The sequence below is a fragment of the Coffea eugenioides genome, chromosome 9 (assembly GCF_003713205.1).
Source record: "Coffea eugenioides isolate CCC68of chromosome 9, Ceug_1.0, whole genome shotgun sequence".
NCBI lineage: Eukaryota > Viridiplantae > Streptophyta > Magnoliopsida > Gentianales > Rubiaceae > Coffea > Coffea eugenioides.
This window is the reverse complement of record NC_040043.1, coordinates 16025651-16041918: the sequence shown is the minus strand read 5'-3', so window position 1 is coordinate 16041918 and position 16268 is coordinate 16025651.

The window sequence follows — 16268 nt, the reverse complement described above, 5'->3', positions numbered from 1 at the left end:
AACATTCTTGTCTTAATTTAGAGAAGAAATCTGCTATATAATTTAAGCATCCTAAAAATCTTTGTAATTGATTTTTATCTTTTATTTCATCTGGAAATTTAGTAGTGAATTCTAAAGCTCTATTTATTGGTTTTATTGTTCCTTGGTATATGTTATGTCCTAAAAATCTTATTTTTGTTTGAAATAATTTCATTTTTGGTGCAGAAACTACTAGTCCATTTTTCTTGACTATTTTTAAAAATATATTTAAATGTTTAAAATGCTGTTCTAGTGTTTCAGAAAATATTAATACATCATCAATATAAACTATACTAAATGAACTATAAGGATTAAAAATATCATTCATTATATTTTGAAATTCTGATGGTGCATTTTTTAATCCAAATGGCATTACATTCCATTCATAATGTCCAAAGGGTGTTGTGAATGCTGTTTTATATCTATCTTTTGGTATTATTAGTATTTGCCAGTATCCTGATTTTAAATCAAATTTTGAAAATATCTTTGCTTTAAATAATCTATTGAGCAAATCTTTTTTATTGGGAATTGGATACCTAATCCATTGCAATACTTTATTTAATGGTTTATAATTTATTACTAGTCTTGGAACTCCTCGTTCTTTTTCTGCTTGATTCATAACATAAAATGCAGCACAACTCCATGGTGATTTTGAAGGGGTTATTAATTTCTTATCTATTAGGGCTTTTATTTCTTTTTTACAAAATTCTAATAATTCAAAATTCATTTGTATTGGTCTAGCTTTAGTTGGAATATTTTTTTCATCAAATCCTGCTTCATAGGGTAATTCTACCATATGTTGTTTTCTATCCCAAAAAGCATTAGGAATATCAGCACATATTTCTTTTTGTAATAATTTTTCTATTTCTAAAATTCTTTTTTGTATTCTTTCTTCTTTTAATTGTTCTTCAATTCTTAAATAAGATTTTTCTTCTTTTATATAATTTATTTGTTGTTGTACTTTAGTAATACTATTTATCGTTTTGTAAATAGAAGATGTTTGTAATATCTGTAATTCTCTGTCTTATTGGAGTTAAGAATTTAAAAATAATAGTTTTTCCCATTATATTTATTGAAATTCCTTCATGGGTTACTGCAAATGGGTAAATTTGAATTAAAAAAGGTGTTCCTAATATTATATCATGATTTATATTTTTTACGATTATAAAATTATGTCTTATACAATATTCATTATTACATATTGATCCTTTTGTAAATTTATATTTTACTTGTAAATTTTCTCCATTTGCTGCCATCAATGTTTCATTTGTTCTTTCACAATATTTAGTAGGAATTATTCCTTCTTTTATACAACTTGAATCAGCTCCACTATCTATTAGAGCTACATGTGTTTCTTTGAAATCTTCTACAGTAATGGTTACTAAAGCATACCATTTTTGAAATGTCATTTTTTCTATTGTATTTAAATATTGATCTTCATCTACTGATTTTTCAGATATACATATTTCTTCTGTTTTGGAATTAGAAGTTGAGGGTTGATTATTTATTAAGGTTATTTTTGCTTCTATTTCTAAATCTTTTTGCTCCGTTTGGATTAGCTGTTTTTTGGGGTGTTTTTGAAAAACTTTTTGTTGTAGCAGAGTTTTTAGAGTATATTTTGAAATATTTTTAGAAAATATTTTGAAATATTTTTTATTGGCACTTTACTATGAGATATTTGGTAAAATTTTAAAAAAATTTAAACTAATTTTTAGATTATCTTTTAGAATACTTTGTTGCAACTTTTATTGTATTTGAAAAATTAGTTTTTGAAAAACACTCCAAAAACAGAAGATCCAAACAAAGCCTTTGTTTTTAATTCTATAATCTCTTGTTGTAATTGTTTTATCTGTGTTTTAAGATTATTGATTTCTGTTTGAAGATCTTTAGTCGTTTCTTTTTTCATTATATTTATATTTGGATATTTATCTATTAATTTTGAAATACTAAAAGGTTCTATTATCTTTGGCATTTTGTCTTCTTGAATTATTAGACTTTTTAATCTTTCTAAATATTCTTTCTTAGCTACTGGATCTTCGATTTTTTCTATTATGTCTAATAAAAATTCTTTATCTTCTTTTTTAGTTATAACATTTATATATTTTGGAATACAATTACAATTTTCTTCACTTTCTGAACTAGGTATATCATCATAATAATCGTCTTCAGAACTTTGATCTTTTTCATTTATTAATAGGTTTATTAATTTATTTTTAATTTCTTCTTCATTAACACAGATTTCTGTAATTTTTTCCTTTAATCTACATTTGTTTGCTTTATGTCCTATTTTTCCACATTTGTAACAAACTATTTTTCTTTTAATAAATTTTCTCTTCTTTCATCATAATACTTCTACCCAGGCTGCTATCTATGAATGATTGCATAGAAATGTAATAAGATTTAATGTAAATGAACTTACAAGAATATTGAGTAGACAACGGAAGCTTGTATTGTAAAACCTTGAATCTTCTTTATTGAATATAAAAGATGCTTGAATACAAAAGAGTGGTTGAACTTGAAAAGAGGTTGGTTGAATTACAGAATAAGGAGAGTTTTTCACTGATCTAGTCTCGTAGTATTCGCCGATGCCTTTCTTCTGAATTTTGATTCTATTTATAGAGGCTCGGGACTTCTCATTTCATCTTCATTTGAATTTCATTTGTCTTTTGAGTCGACCCTTTATTTGTGGCCGACATCTTTTTCAAAAGTCATTTGGATCTTGTCCGCATGGTCCTCCGAAAGGATCAAAAGTAGATTCATCCTTTAAGATGTCCTACATTATCAGACTTTAGATGGTATAAAGATATGTTTTTAACAAATGTATTAAGAAGACCAGATTGTAATGCTTCATTTTGGAAAGAAAGATTCATAACAGGATTACCAAGTTTATTTTCACAAAGAATAATGGATAGTTTACAAAAAGAAATGGGAACAGATGTAATTTCATTTGAAAATATTACTTTTGGACAATTATTTGCATTTGTCAAAAAAGAAGGATTAATGTTATGTTCAGAATTAAGATTACAAATAAAATATGGTTCTAAAACAAAAGAAGTAGGATCATTTTGTGATGCATTTGGAATAAAAAGAATAAAATCACCATCAGCATACAAAAAGAAAATTAAAAAATATACTAAGAAAACAAAATATAAAAGACCTAAAGAAGATAAACCAGAAAAAAAGAGAAAATTTATTAAAAGAAAAATAGTCTGTTACAAATGTGGAAAAATAGGACATAAAGCAAACAAATGTAGATTAAGGGAAAAAATTACAGAAATCTGTGTTAATGAAGAAGAAATTAAAAATAAATTAATAAACCTATTAATAAATGAAAAAGATCAAAGTTCTGAAGACGATTATTTATGATGATATACCTAGTTCTTCTATGGTATGCTTTAGTAACCATTACTGTAGAAGATTTCAAAGAAACACATGTAGCTCTAATAGATAGTGGAGCTGATTCAAGTTGTATAAAAGAAGGAATAATTCCTACTAAATATTGTGAAAGAACAAATGAAACATTGATGGCAGCATAGAAGCGTATGTAATGTTCAAAAGAACCATCCATATGCAGAAATAAAACTAAATACTACTGACAATATACACTACCGAAGAAAAAAAAAATCTTCTGATCAAAGCTCCATTGCAAACATAGCTCCCACTTGTGTGTGGTCCTAGGAATACCAATCCAACTAGTAACCATTGAATTGATATCGGGCACAATCTTCTGGGGAGTGTGATCTGAATACTATCGTACGCTTTGAAACACTTTCTGATTCCGAGATCTCCATAAACGATAAACTTTAGTTGTAGGAGACAACTTGCTCACTCTCTATAAATGAAGGGACCATGGTTGCAATGATTGGACCAGCACAACTACTCCTGAGATTAGGGATAAGATCCTCCTCACACCAAGCATTATTATCTTTGTTATAAGCAACTCTTTAAATTTTGGCATCCTGTGTGAAATACAAAACTGTATTCTCGTATCTTATTTTTTTCTATTATCTATCTATCTATCTATCTATTATAATAAGGGATAATTGCAGAAACCTCCCTTGAGGTTTCTGACATTTGCACTGACCTCCCCTATGGTTTGAAAAATTACACTGACCTCCCCTGAGGTTACTAATCCTTTGCAAATTCAGTCCAAATGATTAAAATATTGTTTTAGGGAGTGAAATTAGAATTTTTTACCAAATTTTTCCTTTGTACTACATGTCCAATGAATGGCAAAGTACTACAAATCAATTAACAATTAATAAACATTAAGGAGTATAGCTTATAGGCAAATACACATTACCTATTTAAAGTACCGGCTCTTTATGGGTATTTTACTTTCAAACATTTAATTTAATACAAATATTTAGGCTCAAATACAGATTTGTATTTACTTTCAAATATTTAATTTTTGTTAAATACAAAAACTACCAATCTCTCTTCCATAAAAATATTAATATAACACTTTTTCAATTTTAGTTACAAACATTTATGTATTTAACATAAATTAAATGATTCAAAATAAAATACCCATAAAGAGCCAATACTTTACTCATGCAATGGATGAAAGCCATAAAGAATTAATACTTTATGGGCCATTTCTTTTTTTTTTAAAAAATTATTTAATTTATATTAAATAAATAACCTACCGATTTCCTTTTTGCAAGAATATTACTGTAACACTTTTTGAATTTTACTTACAAACATTGATATATTTATCATAAATTAAATGTTTGAAAGTAAAATACCCGTAAAAAGCCGACACTTTAAATGAGTAATGCGTGTTTGCCCATAAAGAGCCGGTAACTATTTAAAGTATCGGTTCTTTACGGGTATTTCACTTTCAAACATTTAATTTAATACAAATATTTACGCTCAAATACAGATTTGTATTTACTTTCAAATATTTAATTTTTGTTAAATACAAAACCTACCAATCTCTCTTTCGTAAAAATATTAATATAACACTTTTTCAATTTTAGTTACAAACATTTATATATTTAACATAAATTAAATGAATAAAATGCACATAACGAGCGAATACTTTACTCATGTAATAGATGAAAGCCATAAAAAATTAATACTTTATGGGTCATTTCTTTTTTTAAAAAAATATTTAATTTATATTAAATAAATAACCTACCGATTTCCTTTTTGCAAGAGTATTCTGTAACACTTTTTGAATTTTACGTACAAATATTGATATATTTATCACAAATTAAATGTTTGAAAGTAAAATACCCGTAAAGAGCCGATATTTTAAATGAGTAATGCGTGTTTGCCCATAAATTATACTCCTTAAAGTTTATTAATTGTTAATTGATTTATAGTACTTTGTCATTCATTGGACATGTAGCACAAAGGGCAAATCTGGTACAAAATTCTAATTTCACTCCCTAAAATAATATTTTAATCGTTTGGACTAAATTTGCAAAGAATTAGTAACCTCAGGGGAGGTCAGTGTAATTTTTCAAACCACAGGGGAGGTCAGTGCAAATGTCAGAAACCTCAGGGGAGGTTTCTGCAATTATCCCATTTACTAAACATTAATGTGGATGGAAGTTTTTCTGAGAAAGTTATAGGTATAGGCCTGGTTGTACGAAGCCACTTGGGGCAAGTGGAACCAGTGATGGCTGAGAAAATATTTGGATCTCTTAATGCTGAACATGTGGAATGTATAGCATTTCTCCAAACTCTTCAATTTGCAAGGAATCTTGGCATTACTCAATTTTTTGTGGAAGGAAATGCTTCAAATGTTGTCCAGAAGTTTAGGTCTTGACTTAATTGGTAACCTTATCCATGGCATCTGATCCATGCTGCATGATTTTGGTTTCGTTAAAGTTACACATATGAAAAAAATCAAACAATGTTCCTATTCATATTATACCAAAACTAGCTTTGTCTCTTGAGAGAAGTAGTGTATGGTTTTTGAACTTCCCCAAAAAAGTAACTGAAGTTGCTCTTGCAGGTTTAATATAAATGAATATGTTTCTTTTGCTTCGGAGAAACTGATACGAAAGAGACTACTTGTAAAATACCAAGTTATAGGTTTGAATATCAATCAAGTAATCGTAGGGCTACTGGTTTCACTCTCAAACCCTCCCTTTTCTTCTTCTTTTTTTTCTTTTTCTTTTTTGTTCTGTTGTAAGGTTTGAATAGAGGTGTTCACGAATCGAACCGCTTGCGAACCGATCGCGAGCGGCTCGAGTACGAGCTCGACTCGAGCTTGGTCAATATTGAGTTCGAGTCAAGCTCGAGCTAATTAAGTCGAACTCGAGTTCAAAAACATTAAACTCGTTGGCTCGCGAGCTCAATTATATATATTTTTTATTTTAGGGATAATTGCAGAAACCTCCCTTGAGGTTTTTGACATTTGCACTGGCCTCCCCTATGGTTTGAAAAATTACACTGACCTCCCCTGAGGTTACTAATCCTTTGCAAATTCAGTCCAAATGATTAAAATATTGTTTTAGGGAGTGAAATTAGAATTTTTTACCAAAATTTTCCTTTGTACTACATGTCCAATGAATGGCAAAGTACTACAAATCAATTAACAATTAATAAACATTAAGGAGTATAGCTTATAGGCAAATACACATTACCTATTTAAAGTACCGGCTCTTTATGGGTATTTTACTTTCAAACATTTAATTTAATACAAATATTTAGGCTCAAATACTGATTTGTATTTACTTTCAAATATTTAATTTTTGTTAAATACAAAAACTACCAATCTCTCTTCCATAAAAATATTAATATAACACTTTTTCAATTTTAGTTACAAACATTTAAGTATTTAACATAAATTAAATGATTCAAAATAAAATACCCATAAAGAGCCAATACTTTACTCATGCAATGGATGAAAGCCATAAAGAATTAATACTTTATGGGCCATTTCTTTTTTTAAAAAAAAATTATTTAATTTATATTAAATAAATAACCTACCGATTTCCTTTTTGCAAGAATATTACTGTAACACTTTTTGAATTTTACTTACAAACATTGATATATTTATCATAAATTAAATGTTTGAAAGTAAAATACCCGTAAAAAGCCGACACTTTAAATGAGTAATGCGTGTTTGCCCATAAAGAGCCGGTAACTATTTAAAGTACCGGTTCTTTACGGGTATTTTACTTTCAAACATTTAATTTAATACAAATATTTACGCTCAAATACAGATTTGTATTTACTTTCAAATATTTAATTTTTGTTAAATACAAAACCTACCAATCTCTCTTTCGTAAAAATATTAATATAACACTTTTTCAATTTTAGTTACAAACATTTATATATTTAACATAAATTATATGAATAAAATGCACATAACGAGCGAATACTTTACTCATGTAATAGATGAAAGCCATAAAAAATTAATACTTTATGGGTCATTTCTTTTTTTTTAAAAAAATATTTAATTTATATTAAATAAATAACCTACCGATTTCCTTTTTGCAAGAGTATTCTGTAACACTTTTTGAATTTTACTTACAAATATTGATATATTTATCACAAATTAAATGTTTGAAAGTAAAATACCCGTAAAGATCCGATTTTTTAAATGAGTAATGCGTGTTTGCCCATAAATTATACTCCTTAAAGTTTATTAATTGTTAATTGATTTATAGTACTTTGTCATTCATTGGACATGTAGCACAAAGGGCAAATCTGGTACAAAATTCTAATTTTACTCCCTAAAATAATATTTTAATCGTTTGGACTAAATTTGCAAAGGATTAGTAACCTCAGGGGAGGTCAATGTAATTTTTCAAACCACAGGGGAGGTCAGTGCAAATGTCAGAAACCTCAGGGGAGGTTTCTGCAATTATCCCTTATAATAAAGTATTGTGAGTTGTGGTAATTAAGAGTGTAAGAAAAAGTTAATCTTAGCTTTTGTGATATCAAAATTACCCTCCTAACTAGTATATAGACAAATTGTGAGGATCCAAAAATTATCTTTATTTTATCTTATTTCTTTGAGCGCATTTTCTTTACTTTACTTTATTACCTTAATTTCCTAGATATTTTTATAAGTGAGTCAAGTTTTTAAATCATTTTCTTGATATAAGTTAGTTCATGTTAAGTTTGAATCGCATTATGGACACGAGACCCGCTAGTGTGGTAAGTGCGATAAATTTTGATGACTAGGTGAAATTTTGTATAAAGGGATGCCATTTTCTAAGGTGCTAAGGGATAATTAGAGGTTAGCTAGAGAGATTAGTTTTGGAAGACAAAGAGATAGATTAAACTCTAGGAGAGCCAAGTGTTATGAAACCCTTGGAAGTTGGACTTTGACCAATCTTTACTTAACTTCACTAAAACCAAATTTGACAAAAGATGTCTTCATTTTGCTCCTTGCTTGGCCGAAATTTTGAGAGAGAAAATAAGAGAAGAAACTTCATCTTTCGCCTCACAAACTTGCTTGAATCTTGAGTTTAGCCAACTATCTTGCAAACTCCTCTGCAAAAGTTGATCACTAAGGAAGATTAAAGGTGTTGGTGGAGTGATTTTGGAGGAAGAAGCATTAAGTTTCCATCTTTCTTGAGGTTACAAGGTAACTTTGGCAAGAAACTTTCCTCTACTTCAAATAATTGCCAACTAGTTGTTTAGGGTTTCAAATTTGGTAGTTTTATGAGAAAATTTCATGGTTTGAAGTAGTGTTATGGCAATTTTCAGTTTTTATGGTGAAATTTCTGTCCATATATGATGCTTAAGGGTTGGCCATGGTTTGATAGCTTTGCTATGTGAAATATCTAGTTTTTATATGCTAGTTGACTTGCCTAAAGAAAATTCCAGCTTGTGATTATGAATTTCAGCTTAGGGTTTAATGTTCTAGCATGAGTAAGTGATGGTTTTATGCTATATATATGCTTGATTTAGTGAGTTGATGGTTTGGTATGTATATGCTTGATTTGAGGCTGTTTTGTGGTGAGAATAAAGCCTTGAATGGCTGGAAAAATTGGTAAACACAAAGGAAGTGCTGCTGAAAATTTGTCCGCAGGGAACCTTGAGCAGTTTTGGGAAATCTGTTATATCTTGGTGTAGAAAATTCAAAATTGAGTTCTGTTTATTGCATTTAAAACTAGATTTAGGGTACTTTCAACCGTGAGAATTTTATAATTTTTCTCAATTCCTATGAATATCTATGATTTTTCAAAGTTGACTGTATTTGCATACCTGTTCTGTCTTTCTACTGGATGAAGCAGCAAATTGAGGCTAGAATTTGACTAACTTGTGAACTGAATCTTACAACGGTGTCTTCTAGGAAATTGTAACCCTTTGAGTCTATTTTCTGACAGTATAAAGTTTATAAATTTTGGACTTACGAAGCTTGAGATATGATTTTTCAAATAGTATTGCGTAAAATTGAAAAAATTCTATTTTCCTAGAACTGTTCCTACTTTCAATTCCAACTTTAGGATTGGAGTTGGTAAACTATTTTGAGTTTGGTTTATGGGTGGGATTGAGGTTTAAATGAAAGGAAATGAAGTTTTGGAAACCTTAAGTTCTTCATGTATTTTGGCTTTGCCTTGCTAGTCTTTTAATATAGTATATGACCACAGGACTCGAGAGAGTTCAAGAGGATGAACCAGGGTTAAAGTGAAGGGTTGCAATTGATTGGTGAGTGTTCCAACTGTATATTATATGCTCATTGTTGCTAGAAGTTGCTGGGTACTTGATTTATCGTCTCATAGGCAAATGTGTACTTTATCGCACTTGACCTAGCTCGATTAAACTTTGATATTCTATTCAAGCATGTGCGACCATTTAATTATAACCGAGATTTGGCCAGAATCCGGCCACTTTCTAGCCGGATTTTCGGCCGAATTTGAGGCAGTAAGCATCACAAATTTTTAAGTCTTCCTTGTCAATCCAGTCTTGAATCCGGCCAATATTTGGCCGGATTTGGTGAGAAAATTTCTAATTTCTGCAGTTTTCCTTCAGTCTTCTTGTTTGATTAGGCTTCATAACCACCCGATTTTCAACTGTTTGGACTTGAAATACTTGAAATGCTTGAAACATGATATGCTGAACTTATTTGTAACTTGAACCTGTTTAGGTGAGTGTGCTCTTATGAACACTCAATTGACCTGACTTGCCTAAACACTTGATATCTCCTTCATGCATGAGCAAGTAACTTGATTTGTATGTGACTTGTATATTGACTTGAAATACTTGGAATGCTGGAGAATGTGAATTGCTGGACATTACTTGTGACTTGATTATGGCGAGGCGAATGTGCCTTATTTGCGCTCGACCTCCATGAACTTGACTTAATCGATCCTACGTGTGGACTTGCATGTTTATGTGCATGGTTGTAGACCGGCTGCATTTCTCTTGTGGTGGTTGAACTGTGGACCGGCTGCATTTCTCTTGTGGTAGTTGCATTGTAGACCAGTTACATTTCTCTTGTAGTGGTTGAATTATAGATCAGCTACATTTCTCTTGTAGTGGTTGAATTGTAGACCAGCTACATTTCTCTTGTGACGGTTGAATAGTAGACCGGCTACATCCTTCTTGTAGCGGTTGAATAGTAGACCGGCTACATTCTTCTTGTAGCAGTTGAATTGTAGACTGGCTACATTTCTCTTGTAGTGGTTGAATTGGGCCTTGGACCTTATCCGAGATGTTGGGTAAGTGGAAACTAGGGTTACTCATGCGTATGCGTGAATGTAGGTCGGCAACGGCTGAACTGAGCCCTCGTAGGATCTCTTGTTTTAGACCAGCCTCAGAGCGGTTGGGTAAGCTGGGAAATCTTGGGTAAAGGACAAAGTTCCTAACCCGTTTACTCTTGACTGGAATTCATCACTTGAACACTGATATTACTGAATACGGAACGTTAAGTGACAACTAACGTCTCCAATTATTACTGCGTGAGCGTTGGATAATAGACAACGACTCCATTCCTGATTACTGAATACTTGGGGCTATAAGTCATATCCTGAATTACTGTATATCTGGGACTATAAGTCCAACCTAGGGTTAGTTGGTCGAATCGAGCAGGCAAAGTCAATGGACCTTGATCAAGCTACTGTGGAACTTGTTCCTGAGAGCAACCTATATCCTTTGCCATGAATATGTTCTTTACTGTACACTTTTGCATGATCTATTTGGCTACTTGCTTAACTATATACTAGATCATGATCTATTTGAGTTTGACTTGTTTCTTGATGTCTGGGTTTGCTATCTTGTCTCTTATTTTACCTGCTTGGTTACTTGGAACCTCACTGGGCTTTTAGCTCATTCCATGCCATTTGTTTTCCTTACAGGGATGAGAACATGAGAGGTTGAATTGAGGAAGGTCTCGATTTCTTCTAAGTTTGTTAGTTGCTCGAGCGAGTACTTCATAGATGTTTAGCCAGCTTGTTTGGTTTGATTTTTGCAAGTTTGACTTCTTGGTTGTATTGTAGATTGTGTGGACATTGGAGGTCCATGAGTGTATCTATATTGAAGGTTGTTTTCGATACCGCTTGTATTATTGAGATTTTTATTCGTAAATTTCTTGATACGTGACTGAGTTCTGGCGAGAGTTGGGCAGACGATCTGCCAAACCCTTGGATACGCTCTAGGGGAAGGTGGGGTTGTCACAAATTGCATTGCATTTCTTTAATAATTAATCTGAATTATGCTATTAGTTATAAAAACAAAATATTCCCTTGAGTTGTGGTGAACTACACCAAATAAAGGAACAACAAATTCATTGCGTTTAATCAATAATTAATATCAATTATGCTAATAGTTACAAAAATAAAAACATTTTCTTGAGTTATGGTGAATTAAACTTAAAAAAAAAAGAACAGGATCTGCCTCAGGCTATTAGAGTTATCCTTAATTTAGATTGTAGGTCATTTCCTTTTGTGCGAACTCAAATTGTAAGGGAGTAAGTACTTCTTATTTTATTTTTTCTTTAGCTTATTCAGGGCATAATGCCCAATCCTGAACTCTTTGTAGTTTTATTTTTGTTTAATTAATAAAACAAAAGGGATGAGATCCTTGTGTACGGGGTTTTGCCAAAAAAAATTGAAAAAAAAGAAGAAAAAATTGATCTTGAAATTTATAGTTAAGAAAAAATATACTCCTCATTAATGATCCATATAGCTACTTATAGATTAGACAAATTCATTAGAAATTTATCTACTTATAAATTACCTAGATCATCAAGAATTCCAGGGGCAAGATTTTCTTATAGTTTAGTTAAGCAAAAATTGACCTTAGTTCTTGTGATGCCAAAATTATACTCCTCTACAATAAATGGACAAATTGCAATGCACTTAATTATTAATTAATATCAATTATGCTAGCAGTTATAAAAATGAAATATTCTCCTGAGTTATGGTCAAATAGACCAAAAAAATCAAGAACAAAATTTTATTTACAAAATATTCTAATTTGAAGGGTACTTCAAACATGAAAAAAATATAATAAATTGGCAGCATGAGTCTCCTAAGAAGTACCACAAGTCTTTTTATTTTTTGGATACAAGTAAAATAATCTTAAGAGCACCTTTTTAGTATGCATATGTTGGTATTAGGCTAAAAGATGAATCAAATTATTCGATACTCAAATTGAACTTGACTCATTAAAAGTTTGTTCGAGTTTAGTTCATCAACAAATCAAACCAAACTTGACTAGCATTTTACATTTGATAAATTTTCAAACTCAATTCAAGCTTGGTTCGTTAAGAATAAAATTGAAATTTATAGGTAAAGAACTCGAGCTACTCGAGTTCGGTTTGATAAAAACTCATTTGAGTTTGTTTTGATAGATAAAAAATCAGACTTGAACACAATTTCAAACTCAATAAAATAATCAAATATTCTTGAGCACTAGGGTGTTCAGTTTGATTAGATTCGTTAAACCTGCAGGTATTGAGTAAGAACCTTTAACACAAGATATAATAGGAGATGGAGAGCAAAAGTAGGCAGAATTTTATCCTAGAAAATTTTTATTTTAATTGCCACAAAATCTATATTTAATGAACTTTACTATCGGTTTTGTTGTAACCACTTGAGTTGGCTCAGTAGTTGGGGGAAGGTTCTTTGAGCTCTCATTGCTGGTACATTTAGCGTTTGAATCCTAAGCCTAGCAATTGTTTGTAGGAAGGGTGGAGGGAGAGGTAAAAAGAATATTGATATTGTTGTAATAATTACCAATATTAAACTACAATCAATGAATATAATATATATCAATGTCAATCATAATAACAGTTACAAAGATGTAGTGATCCTTTGAGTAATGCGAATTAAGCCAAAAGAACAATTTTTTTCGGAAGTGATATTTGCACTCATAAATTACTACTTGCACTCCTTGGAGGCATATTATTTAGTAGGTAGATTGGAGTGCAAGAAGCTAAAATGGGAGTGCGAATATCAATTTTCTTTTTTAATCAAATATTCAATTTTAAAGAGTACTTTAAGAGTGAATTAAAATATATCCAAGTCCCTCATTAGTTTGATTATTATATGATAAATAATCCTAAACAATTTATAATTTGTAATCAAATAAGCTTTAATATATTTTAATCAAATAAGCTTTATAATCATAAAGCATGGTCATCAATGATAATATAAAGGGTTAATCACATTTAATCCCCTTAACGTATACCCCATTGCTTAGTTTACCCCCTAACCTTTAATTTTGCTCACCTAACCCCCTATAAGACAAAATTGCCCTTGCATTATTTTGACTTTTCATTTACCTTGTTTTCCTTTCTTTTATTTCTTTTTCTCTTTCTTCTTTATTTAATTCTTCCTCTTTCCCGCAAAAATCTTTACCTTAATGATTGAAATTAAAAAAGAGGAATTACAGAGATCTATCTTCTTCCTTAAATGATTAAAAAAACGTTCAAATCACTTTCCTAAAATACATTTTTTTTAGCCTTTCAATTCTTTTAATTTTGGATTTTCCTCTTTCCTTTCTAGTTTCTCATTTTATTCCCAAAAAAATATCTTAAGATGAAATTGTGACCTGATTAATAATCATCAATTGAAATTTGTGACACGTGGCATCATACAAAAAATCAAAATTAGTTTTTGATGCCTTTTAAATCTTCACCCAGAAATATGCAATTACAAATTCAAAATAAAAATTTTCATTGAAATGGAATTTTCTATTGGGAAGGATGAAAGAGAGAAGAAAGAGAAAAAGAAATAAAAGAAAGGAAAACAATTTCATCTTATGATATTTTCTTGAGAATAAAATGAGAAACTAGAAAGGAAAGAGGAAAACCCAAAATTAAAAGAATTGAAAGGCTAAAAAATTGTATTTTAGGAAAGTCATTTGAATATTTTTTTAATCATTTAAGGAGAATATAAATCTCTGCAATTCCTCTTTTTTAATTTCAATCATTAAGGTGAAGATTTTTGTGGGAAAGAGGAAGAATTAAATAAAGAAGAAAGAGAAAAAGAAATAAAAGAAAGGAAAACAAGGTAAATAAAAAGTCAAAATAATGCAAGGGTAATTTTGTCCTATAGGGGGTTAAGTGAGCAAAATTAAAGGTTAGGGGGTAAACTGAGAAATGGGGTATACCTTAAGGGGATTAAATGTAATTAACCCTAATATAAAATTCACCAACATAGTGAATTACAATGCATACTAAAAAATTTTTTGTATTTTATTATTGAGTTCTTTTTAATCAAAATATTGATCCATATAAAATTCACCAACATAGTGAATTACAATGCATACTAAAAATTTTTTTGTATTTTATTATTGAGTTCTTTTTAATCATAGTGAATTACAATGCATACTAAAATTTTTTTTGTATTTTATTATTGAGTTCTTTTTAATCAAAATATTGATCCATATAAAATTCACCAACATAGTGAATAACAATGCATACTAAAAAATTTTTTGTATTTTATTATTGAGTTCTTTTTAATCAAAATATTGATCCATATAAAATACATTTTTTTGTTTGACTGTTTATTTCCATAATTGAAATTTCATCTGTAGAGATAATTGGGTTTCTCTATTTCTTTTCTTTGATTTTTTTAATCTTTTAAACAAAATCTAACACAAAGCACAAACAACGACTCTATTATCCTAAAAGCACATTGTTGACGAATGGAGTTTAATTCAGTCATATGCCCGTGAAACCTTAATGGTGCAACTGGCTCTAAGGTACCCTACCTCAATCTACACAATGACTAGAAACCGATACCCCTTGCTACACTCGAAATCTATCTTTTGGGGTATGGTAACTGGGACCAAACTAAGTTTAAGAAAAAATAAATGCAGAAGTAATGCATTTGAACAAAACTTTTTTGAAAAGCAAAAACAAAGTGCATTTGGATTTTGGGCTTACGCTTGTCATGGGCTGCTGTTAATCATTTTGGGTTTTTTGAAGAAGCATTTTTCTTATTTATTAGACAGGTTAGGGTTCTTTCCAAGACTTCAACCAGTTTTTTAATGAAATGCCAATTTTGTAGAATACTTAAATTTCTCAGTTACAGTTCTAATTTGAGAACAATACGAGCGGTTTTAGGATATTACCAGCTTTTTTTCTCTTTAAATTATTTTAATGTTTGTCAACAATGGATCACACGGGATCCTCAGTGCCACTTTTCCAGTGACAATTCAGTGCCACTTCTATATTTATGTCAAGTGTCATATTTATTTAATTTGTCATATGTTTTTTATTTAAATTTCTTCTACCATCACGTGATAAGTGGGATTGGTACTGGATTTAGTACGGAGTAGTGGCATAGAGGATCCCAATTGACAATGGATTTCCACTTCGAAAACAAAATGAGCAGTTTATAAGAGATTAGCTCTTTCTCTCCTAAATTTGCTCAGTTCCCCTCCCCAAGACTCAATGCTAGCACTATTTGTATTACACAATACATGATCACTTGATCAGTAAAAGTCAATTTACTTTCTTTCTTGGATGGTTAACCGTATCGAAACATTTCTCTACAAAGTTAAGCTATTCAAATGCAAGAAATAGAATTTCACTATAATTTAAATGGTGTTATAATTGCAATAGCACTATAGATCAATTACAATCCACCATTAATAGAAAAAAACTAAAGAAAAAACTCACTAAAGCTAATTAAAGAACAACAAATTATTCAAAAAACTAAAAATTTTCACCCAAATGACATAAAAAAAAAAAACATTAAGGTCACCCAAATTTAACAAAAAGACAAGAACATTGATGTTATTACAAAATAAGTACTTTAGGGACAAAGAATCCTTTGTTACTTGTGCATAGCTATTGGTTAGAGCAAACCAAGTTAAAAATA